At 46.3% G+C, this 11,305-nt stretch overlaps 1 non-coding gene across 1 annotated transcript; it reads left to right on the top strand.

Moving 5' to 3' along the window:
- The first annotated feature begins 9,040 nt into the window (after window positions 1-9,040).
- Window positions 9,041-9,147, top strand: LOC113628470 (U6 spliceosomal RNA). Its single transcript, XR_003436113.1, has one exon. It is a non-coding gene; the product is annotated as a U6 spliceosomal RNA (small nuclear RNA).
- Window positions 9,148-11,305: the final 2,158 nt, after the last annotated feature.

The raw sequence follows: 11,305 nt of genomic DNA, 5'->3' as shown, positions 1-11,305 counted from the left end.
CATGTATTCTCTGAAGTGACATTCAGAATCTTTAGCCAAAATTGAGAAAAACATTGGTTCCCCATAGTCCTGTATTATTGGATTTTCTGCTTGTGACAAAGGCAGAAGGACCCCTGTCCCTCTCCAATGAATGTCTATCTGACCCCCAAGAAAGACAAGTGACAAGTGGAGAACATTCAGTGAGCAGTAAAGGATCTGGTCCTCCCTGGGCTGTGACTGACCACGTGGCCTCGGAAAGGTCCACGAACGCCTCTAAAGCATCAGTTTCGTCCCGTGTACAATGCGGAAGATCTTAGTGACTGCCTCCCAGTGGTTGAGAAGAATCAAGGGGCTGATGCATGGAGAGAATCTGGGGCTGTATCTGGCATATACTAAGTAGTCAAAAACGGTAGTTACGTATCCAATAAATTGCCAAGCCACTGAATTTCTCTACTAAGCAACCTGCCTTGAATCATCACGCATGCCTCTAGGCAGTTAGGATACCAGCTCCGAAGTAGCCTTTCTGAATAAGACAACAAAGACGTGGGTTTATCCAAGGAGTGGCCAGCTCGGTCCCAAGTGATCTTTTTCTGTTTACTTGGCATCTGGTGCCATGAGTCTGCCTGGTGCCATGAGACTCGCGGGATTTGGGGGAAGGTGCCAATCGTGGGGGTGGAGGAAACCTCATCTTGTTTCTATCTCTCTGCTCTGCTGGGAGTGAAAAGTGTGTGATTCCCTGGACTATACTCCAGAGAGAGAGTTAGAAGGTGCCTCTCCAAGGATGGGAATGAATACTGCACCCCTGCCCTGAATTCTGCGGCAGACACTCTATCCCCACACATTGTTCCAAAGGCTACTGCTGCCGGCGGGAAAAAACAAGATGCAGCGATAGGACTGAGCTGACCCTTTGTCTACTAATCTGCAAGGCTGAAACCAATCCGGTCTGACACGTACTGTAATTGACAGGAGTGGAATGGATAGGACCCCTGCCACCTGCGCCGTTGGGGCCGCCTGATCGCACTCTTTCTGTTGTATAAATGACGACACTGAACCCCTGTCTCGGTTTTGTTCTTAAAATTGGAGTTTTAGTGCCTCCATGAACCCCTACTTATTTCTCATACACAGCGCCGAGACTTCCTTTGTTGTATGGTGTCTTTGTCAGCTCTGGCCACCATAACAAAATACCACAGACTGGGTGGCTTAACCAACAGATATTTATTCTCACAGTTGTGGAGGCTGGAAGTCCAAGATCCAGGTGCCAGCCAATGTGGTCCCTGGTGAGGACCCACTTCCTGGCTTGCAGATGGCCCACCTTCTTGCTGTGTCTTCATATGGAGGAGAGAAAAGGTGATCTTCCTGATGCCTCCCCTTATAAGGACACTAATCCTATTAAATCAGGGTTCCACCCTTATGACCTCATGTAACCTTAATTCCTTCTTTACTTCAGATACAGTCACATTGGAGGTGAGGGCTTCAACGTATAAATTCTGTGCGGACACAATTCAGTCCATAGCATGGGGTTATAACTCAATCTCTACATTCCTAGATCCATGCCATTCATGGAACTGGTGAGCTGACAGCATTCTAGGCAACTAACCATGGGAAGAAAGCCTTTGGGGAGGAATGAGGAGGCTTGTCCCTCATTCCCTGTCTTGTCCACCAAAGCTAGAAAACCTTTAGGCAGCTCCTATGTACAGGGTCCACTAGGTTTCCTTAACCTTGGATGGAGACCACTAGTGTGGCAATAAATGTTTTAAGAGCCCTACAAGTTAGTATCACTATTAAGGTCTGACCCCATTAGTTAAGAGGGGAGGAAGGTACATTCTGCAGCGATCAGAGCTCTAAGCATGCCTCGGCCACGAACAGCTTTTCGCTCACAGGAAACGATCATCACGGTGACCTGGCTTCTCCCACAGAGACGTGAACACAGTTCGGGCAGCTTCCACACGCTTGGGGCCAACTTGTGCTTCTCCCCATTGTCAGGAAACGTGAAGGAAAATTATCATTAAGCATATAGTTCACAATTATATATGGCAAAGGAAGGAATGATGCTTTGGGGACAGTGAATTGAAATCGAGTAGAGGCAACTCTCAGTTTTTCATGGCAATGGAAATCACAGAGATAAGTCATGAAATCTACAAAATCCTCCCAGGCTCAAGGGAACTCTACTGAGGTTTCTTTTCTGCCCTAATATGTGTTTGGTCAAAACTGCTTCAAAATGCATAAAATGGACCGGTTTATGTTCCCCTGGAGGACCAGAGAAATGGCTCAAATGTGAGCGGCAGGTTGAATCCCTATAATTAGTGCTTGAATAGCCAAGAGGTGGCCAGATCTAATCGTCATCCTGGCTCCAAACCTCACCGCTCCCTTGAACACCAACCCACAAAACTGCCAGAAATGTCACTCGAATTCTTACCATGGTCCAGCCTAGGAAGAGTAGAAGGAGGTTGGTGGCCACCGTCACAAACACCATGGTCAGCAAGTTCAGGACAGACGGCCCAGCCCACGCCGTGGCTTGGGGAGAGTCACCTGGAAGGATAGGATGAACCCAGTAGTAACCACTGACTAATACCCACCCTGGGGGCACCCACGGGATCACATCAGGCCAACCAGGGAAATTTTTGGTGAATTCAAAGCTTAACTTCTGAGACATCGCTACTTCCGGGCCTTGGAACTTTAATGACCAGCGCCACCTGGTGTCCAGAGCCGATATTCCTCTTTTATAGTCAGCAAAACATACATAGTGAGGCAGGGAAAAATACTTGTGCCCTGGCCCAGAAAGTCAGGGGGCCTAAGCAGTGTGACACTGTGTTCTATCGTCCTAAATGTGCTGGTTTGATTGTGATTACTTTCCATTTCCCAAGGTACTAGAATCCTCTATGCTACCCCTGGTCCTCCAGAATCTGATTCGGGTGACTTCCTAGTAGACCCTACAGCTCTCCACGCACCTCTCTGTTTTCTGTGGAACTAAACAACCCCCCCGGACAGTGATTCTTGTCCTCATGGCTGATACATGGGAGGCAAATAACACACATGGAATGGACGAGAGAACATAGAGGGACTGAGAGTAGGGCTGATTTTAACTCTGATCATTTTTTTTTTCAAAACTATGTTTCTCACATAGTGGAGAGAAGCAAGAGCCTGCTTGCTCTTGCTTTTTTGTCTCCTTTCTTTCCATCTGCCTCCAATTTCCCTCTACATCACCTTCCAACCTGGTCTGCATGTAATCATGCATGGATTCTATCATCATTTCCCAAATAAAGGGACACAGGCCAACATTCTTTTAGGTTTTATACATAAAAAACAATTATATGGTGTCAAGAGTGAGAAAGTTATTCCCCGTCCAATTGTCTTTCCATTTTTCTGATTCTGACAAGGAAAAAGACAAGGTCCCGGATCATGTTACTATGCCTTTAACACCTCTCAGATATCCTCGTTAGCAAAGGCAACCATCACAGGCAAAACCGTCAGCAGGCAACAATATCCATCTATAACGGAAAAGTTTTACTTCCAGACCAGTAAGACTAATGTGTTTTCGGTACCGATTTTAGTGTTCTTTGCAAAGTAAACTTACAAAGTTTACCAAGTCAGCTTAAGGTAAAATATTAAGTAAATCATTGTAAAGGCAGTACCACTTTATGGCAAGAACAACAGGAAGGTGCTATATGGTATGGGAATGACTTAAGTTGGGGAAAACTTGGACAACCAGACATCTTTTCCTTCTTCTCGCTGCCTTTCTGCACATCTGCACCGGGTGTGCCTTTCCAGGACTTGCTTGGCCATTTCAGAAAAGGTTAGGAAACCGGTGAAAGGTCTGGCCAGAGGTGAGCATCACTCCGATGGATGCTTCTCCTATCAACACATTGTTTCTGCACTGCATCCTTGCATCGACAAGGCCGGCCTGTGGACCACAGTGAAAAATTCAACCCCTCTTTAGTTTTCCCAGGGGCTCCCACTTTGCAGTGATACTCATGAGCCAGGCTCAGCTTTGTAGAATCTCATTCATCAGAATCACTTGAAGGCTAACAAGCCGGCCCCTCTGCCGGGGCCACATGTGGGCGGATCGGATGTCTGGTGGCTGCCGATGCCAGCAAGATTGACAAAGAAACATGTGATGACTAAAGGTCTCAGGAAAGAACCAGGGGTTTCCATTATCCTAGGCTTTCTGGGTAATGCAATCTGAAAATCAATTCTCATTAAAAACAAGTGATACTAAGACCTCTGACAGGTTACATCTTAAGTGATAATTAAAAGCATATTTCCTGACGCTTAGCTGCTATGAAATGCATCCCTATTTATGCCACAGAGGGGGTCTCAGGCTAAGACCCTGTGGACAGTCATTCGCTCCCCCAGGAAACCTCATAGTTCCTGGAGTGTCATTCATTATTTTAATCTGATTTTCTTTACTTAAGTGAAATAGAACCTGGCATTGGCATTCTCTCTCCAATTCCACCAACAGTCCTTAAAAAGCAATTAATATCGTCATTTATTTTGCACAAATGCAGTCTTTAGTGCAACGTGTGGATGGACTTCATGAATCATCAAAAGCACCCCGCTAAGTTTTGTAAACCTTCCTCAATTAATACAAGGAGACGTGGTGGCTGAGACGTTAAACTCTATGTGAGGTGTCACAGTGGAGATCTCAATGTCGGGGGCCCAGAAGTGAGGAGTAGGGCCGACAGGGAGGCTCAGGCTTTCAGAAAAGTATGAGAATATTCACGACAGCCGATAATAGTTACTGATTTGCCCTTTTGGATATCAAGGTGTCGAATTTTATCTCAAAAACTATTGGCAAACATGAAAATGTTCAGGATCTCTTTCTCCTGAGATTTGCAGGTTATCAGAATATCTCATTAAGGCACAGGAATGAGCCACCAGGTCAAAAGAAATGTGTCCGTTATATGTTGTTTTACCTTCCCAGGGCCGCCATAATGGCGTACTACAAACGGGGTGGCTTCAAACAGCAAAAATGTATTGTCTCACAGTTCTGGAGTCTGGAGTCTGAGATCACGGTGTCAGAGGCCATGCTCTCTCTGAAAGCCCCAGAGGAGCATCCTTCCTCACCTCTTCCAGCCTCTGGCAGCCCAGGTTTCCTTGGTTTGTGGCAACATTACTCCAATCTCTGCTTCTGTCTTCTCACTGCGTTTCCGTCTTTTCATCTTCTCCTAAGGACACCCGATATACTGGATTAAGGGGCCCGCCCTATTCCAATATGACCTCAACTTTTGTTTTTTTTAGACAAAGACTTTTTTGCTAGTTACAGCAAAATTAATACATATTTCCTACTAAATATTTAAGAAGCATGGAAATCCATAAAAACACTTGAACTTTTTTTTTTTTTGATTTACTTATTTTATTTACTTTTGGCTGTGTTGGGTCTTCGTGGCTGCACTCAGGCTTTCTCTAGCTGCGGCGAGAGGGGGCTACTCTTCGTTGCGGTGTGCGGGCTTCTCATTGCGGTGGCTTCTCTTGTTGCGGAGCACAGGCTCTAGGCGTGCGGGCTTCAGAAGCTGTGGAGCACGGGCTCAGTAGTTGCAGCACGTGGGCTCAGTAGTTGTGGCTCGCGGGCTCTAGAGCACAGGCTCAGGAGTTGCTGTGCACGAGCTTAGTTGCTCCACGGCTTGTGAGATCTTCCCAGACCCGGGCTCGAACCCGTGTCCTCTTCATTAGGAGGAGGATTCTTAACCACTGCGCCACCAGGGAAGTCCCAGCACTTGAACTTTTGTGTTCTTCTTTTTACTTATGTTGTGAGCTGGCTGAGGGGCAGTGGGAGTAATCCAGGTCATTTGGAATCCTAGTCCCAAGGCCACGGAGGCAGAACATGCCTGGAAAGGAAGCTGTACTGGTCTTCAAGGTGTTCTTGTGTTTGTTTTTGTTTTGTTTTTATGTTTTGGCTGCACTGCATGGCATGTGGGATCTTAGTTCCCCGACTAGGGATCGAACCTGCGCCCTCTGCTTTGGAAGCGCGGAGTCTTGACCACTGGACCGCCAGGGAAGTCCCCAAAGGTGTTTCCGTCAGACGCTCGTGAGTCCTGGAGGGGTCCAGGGTGGAAAGAGGCCTCCTCCTGCTCTGACTCTGCTGTCACAGCTGCCATAACATCTCTTTCCACAACTACAGGTCCCAAAGACTGTATTTGCTTCCTAGGGTTGCTGTAACAAAGTACCGTAAATGCTTGACTTGAAACAACAGAAATTTAATGTCTCACAGTTCTGGACACGAAAAGTCTGAAACCAAGGGGCAATATGACCTCCTCCTAACTAATTACTTCTTCAAGGACCCTATTTCCATAGAAGGTCACATTCTGAGGGACTGGAAGTTAGGACCACAACCTCTCTTTTTGGGAGACACCGTTCCACCCATAAGACACGTGGAAAGAGAGATTAGTCCCTAAATGATGTTTGGATAACTGGCGAACCTTTAGGGGAAAAACGAATTCCTTAATTTCTTACCCACTCCTTACACTAAGAGGCCAAAGGGATCTAAGTTTTAAATGTGAAAAGTCATTAGCACAAATACTTCTGTGCAGGCATCGTTTGAAGAGCTTTACACATAACAAAACTGAATCCTCACAGCAACTCTGCTATCGTCTCCGTTTTACAGCAACAGAAACTGAGGCACAGACAAGTTAATTAATTTGCCGGAGGTCACACAGCTGGTAAGCGCTGGAGCTGGTTCCAGAGTCCAGCTGGTTCCTGGCAGCTTGGTTCCAGAGTCTGTGCTCTTGATCAATTTTATATGATTTTTTTTTTTTTTTTGGCTGTGTTGGGTCTTCATTGCTGCGTGCAGGCTTTCTCTAGTTGTCGCGAGCAGGGGCTACTCTTCGTTGCGGTGCGCGGGCTTCTCAGCAGTGGTTTCTCTTGTTGCGGAGCACGGGCTCTAGGCGCGCGGGTTTCAGCAGTTGTGGCTTGTGAGCTCTAGAGCGCAGGCTCAGTAGCTGTGGCCCACGGGCTTAGTTGCTCTGCGGCATGTGGGATCTTCCTGGACCAAGGCTCGAACCCATGTCCTCTGCATTGGCAGGCGATTCTTTAACCACTGTGCCACCAGGGAAGTCCCAAATTTATATGATTAATACAGTCTTGGAAGAGGGCAGCTCTAAAGTCCATTTCTTTAATGGTCATATGTAGTGTTTAAAATTTTGTAATAGGGACTTCCCTGGCAGTCCAGTTAAGACCCTGTGCTTCCAATGCAGGGGGCACGGGTTGGGTCCCTGGTCAGGGAACTAAGATTCCACATGCCTTGCAGCTCAAATAAAATAAAATAAAATATTGTAATAGATATGCATCACTTTAAAATTAATGGGAAAAATAGTTTCACCTTTCTCCTTTTCTTCTTTTCCTGCCCACATACCCCTGCCCCTGCCAGGGCCAGAGAGATGGTTAATCTGTTGGAGATTTGCAACTAAAGGAACCCAGAAGCTTCTAGGATGGAGTGTTTGCTGTAGAACTGCTCTCTTATATCTGGAATTCTCTGTCTTCCTTGGTGCTGAAACTGTTTCTGACTCGGCCAAATACAGATTTCTTTCACAGTTCTGAAGATGGCTGTGTGAGCTTTTCTAACCTTTCTTCTCCAGCATTAACCACTTACGAATCACCTGGAGAACTTGCTGAGCTGTAGCTCCTGGTGTTGAGTGGGGAGGGGGATGAACCTGAGATCCTCCGTGTTCCAGCGGCCCCCAAGGGAGGCCTAGGCCATGTCCTTGGACCACACTGTGAGCCGTGAGGTCCAAACCTCTCCTTTCTCCATCAGCCCTACCTCCCATTTCTATTTCCCTCTGAAAATCGGGACTGCAGAACTTGAACTTGAAAAAGCACAAAGGACCAAGGCTAAATCTTCTCCTAAGACTCTGTCTTCCCAACAAGCTCCTCTTGGGAGATGCCTGGGGAGAAAGAAAAATGAGAAAGGGAGTACAGAGCATTCCTATTCAGCTTGTGGAAATATGGGCCCAAGAAATAAAGCCCTCCGACACTTCCACGTGGGAGACACCACTCAAAGCGAATTCGCCAAAAGTTGGGCTTCTGCCCATAGAAGCCAGATGGCCAAAACATGACGTGTCACCACACTGATAGTTTGGGGGCTTTGTCTGTTCATTCACTTGGTCATTTTACTGCTTATTTGCTAAGTGTGGGTCCCTGTATCAGACACGCGTTTATTTTATTATTAACAATAGAGAAATAATGTGGGGTCTTGAGCACTCTTTTCTTCTGGGATCACAAAGTGTGTTAAATAAAGCACCTTATTCCTGTGCAAAACCAGCCATGATTCCCTCTTAGCAGATGAAGGAAACTCGCACATGATTTCCTGACGGTCACCTAAGCAAGGCAGCAGAGTCAGAGCCAGCACACAGCTCCAGGCTCTACTTTCTGCCAGTGCTTGTTGCTGAGTTCTTCGTAGCAGGGGAAGGAAAGGTATCAGCTTTTATGGATCCCCTGTCCACTGGGCAGTATGTCAGGCCCTTTATATAGGGGACCTCATCAGAGCAGATAAGTGGCCAGAGTCAAGCTACTAACCCAATCTACTACCGTCAAAAGCAAATCGAAACCACAGTGAGATATCACCTCATACATGTTAGGGTGGCTATGATCAAAACAACAACTGCAGCGAAAGACAACAAGTATTGGTGAGGTTACGGAGAACTTGGAACCCTTGCACACTGTTAGTGGGAATGCATTACAGTGCAGTCTTTATGGAAAACGGTATGGAGGTTCCTCCAAAAATTGGAACTAGAACTACCGTATGACCCAGAATTCCAATTCTGGACGCATATCCACAGGAATTAAATTCCAGATCTCGGAGAGAGACAACACTCTCCTATGTGCACTGCAGCATCGTTCACAATAGCCAAGACATGGCAGTAACCTAAGTGTCCACTGATGAATGAATGAAGAAAGAAAGTGTGATGGACACATACAATGGACTATTACTCAGCCTCAAAAAAAGGAAATAAAATCCTGTAACTTGTGACAATACGGATGAACCTTGAGAACATTATTCTAAGTGAAATGAGCCAGTCACAGAAGGACAAATACTGCATGATCCCCCTTCTAGGAGGAAATTAAAACAGTGCTCTCTTCGGAAGCACACACACTAAAGCTGGAACGGTACAGAGAAGATTAGCATGGCCCCTGTGCAAGGATGACACGCAAATTCATGAAGCATTCCATATTTATAAAAAATAAAATAGAAGCAGATAGTAGAATGGTTGTTGCCAACGGGTACACAAGACGAATAACTTCTAAGGCTGTGCTGTACAACACTGTACACTGTTAACAATACGGTATTGTGCACGAAAAATCTGTTGAGGGTAGATCCCATGTTGTGTGTTCTTACAAAAAAAAAAAAGGATGTTTCTGGGAATGTGAGTTGTATGCATGAACCAGGACAGTGAGATTTCAGTGAAATCATGTGTTTACCACACTGTCGTGCATAAAATATCCAATGTAAAGACACACGTAGAGGGACTTCCCTGGTGGCGCAGTGGCTAAGAATCTGCCTGCCAGCCAATGCAGGGGACATGGGTTCGAGCCCTGGTCCGGGAAGATCCCACGTGCCACAGAGCAACTAAGCCCGTGCACCACAACTACTGAGCCTGCTCTCTGGAACCCACGAGCCGCAACGACTGAGCCCTCATGTCACAACTACTGAAGCCTGTGCGCCTAAAGAAGCCATTGCAACGAGAAGCCCGTGCACCACAACAAAGAGTAGACTCCACTCGCTGAAACTAGAGAAAGCCCTTGCGCAGCAATGAACACCCAACGCAGCCAAAAATAAGAAGAGTCAGGTACTGTGGGGGAAAAAATCATCTATATGGTCGCCAAAAAATTCCTGGTAAGTCAAGGGATTTGCAAATGGTACCGTTGCCTAGGAGTTGATACTGAAAGCATTAAGCTATTTGACTTACACTATGTAAACAGATATTTACCCCGTGCTTATTACGTAAATACAAATGTGTTTCAGTCCTCAAGGAACTTACCCTCTAATTGGGAAGATAAGAAAAGCAGATATATAATTATTTCCTATTTTACCAGCTGGGAGAGTTTGAACAAAAATATTCAGATTTCCTCTCCATTGTGGTAACTAGGATGGATGATGCAGTCAACCAGGACTGAGGGAGGAATGGTGAGATGGGGCCAACTTGGGGAAAAGGTCCCCCTGGCACGCTGAGAAGGGGATGCCTGCCCGTGACAGCGGCCTGACCGTCTTCATAGACGTCCCTTGCAGAGTCACCAGCAGGAGGACACCTCTCGGCCCAATTCAAGTTTTTTTTCTGATTCTGAGTAAACGCAGTTAGTGGCTTTTGTTCCCTGGATACTTGTTACTCCAATAAAATTGCTTATTTAAGTACGATCTGAGCCCAGTGTAGACTCCAGCCCACACTCACCACGCTCCGTTTATGACAGGAGGGAATCCCTCCTCTCAGTGACATACACAAGCCCCAGATGAAGGGTGTTTTGCCACTTCCCGGAAACAAAAAGCTCTCCTTAAAATCAAGTTTAAATTACATTCCCGAATTCCTTTTTATTCTTTTGTAGAAAAGGCTAAAATCTTGACGCTGCAGAAGTTCATCGTTGCATGTCCCCCTGGTCATTAGCTCACTGCCCCCCCTCACTTTTTGTTTTCTCACTCTGCTCTCTGCAGCTACCCGGATCTCACGGACATGCAAACCCCTGCAGCTGAAACACTCAGCTCGCCCTGCAAAGGAAAGGAAAGCAGAGACAGTGTGTTCATTTAATACCTTCCAAGCAACTCCGTGTCTTCCTCCGGGATCACCCACTTTCGCTCTTGAGCCTGCGCTTATGTACATGCCTGGCTCGAGCCGCAGTTAAACTTTCACACACAAAAATCAGAATAGCGATCCCCAAGGGCCCTCGATCCGCTTCCAGCCTGACTAGCATCATGCAGGGCAAACGGCCCAAGTTGACTTGCCCAGAAAGTGGGAAGGCTGTGTTATGGAAACACTGCCTGGTGTCATGGCAACAGAACTGATAGCATCCCCCACGCCTGCCTCCATGGCCGGCTGGATGTGTGTCTAAGACATGACGGCAAAGGACCAGCCACATTCAGAATCAATCTTATTTTAGGGAGGAATTAAGTCTCCATGTCCTTTGGATGATGAATGACTGCAACCCCAAGGGCCATATCTATAGAGACAGTCACAGGAAACAAACAAAAAAGACCCATGACTTGCTTCAGTTCATCCTTCATCGGAATATAATATATAGTTTTATTTTTACATAAGGAGGAGAATTTATGTCAGACTTTCATCCTGTTCTTTGTACATGATCTTATTGAGTGTTCACCACCAGCTACCCATGCATACGCTATTTG

Source organism: Aethalodelphis obliquidens, unplaced genomic scaffold, assembly GCF_003676395.1.
Source record: "Aethalodelphis obliquidens isolate GAN/ISIS:26980383/991018 unplaced genomic scaffold, ASM367639v1 scaffold23, whole genome shotgun sequence".
NCBI classification, from domain to species: Eukaryota; Metazoa; Chordata; class Mammalia; order Artiodactyla; family Delphinidae; genus Aethalodelphis; species Aethalodelphis obliquidens.
This window is presented reverse-complemented; position numbering and strand designations above follow the sequence as displayed.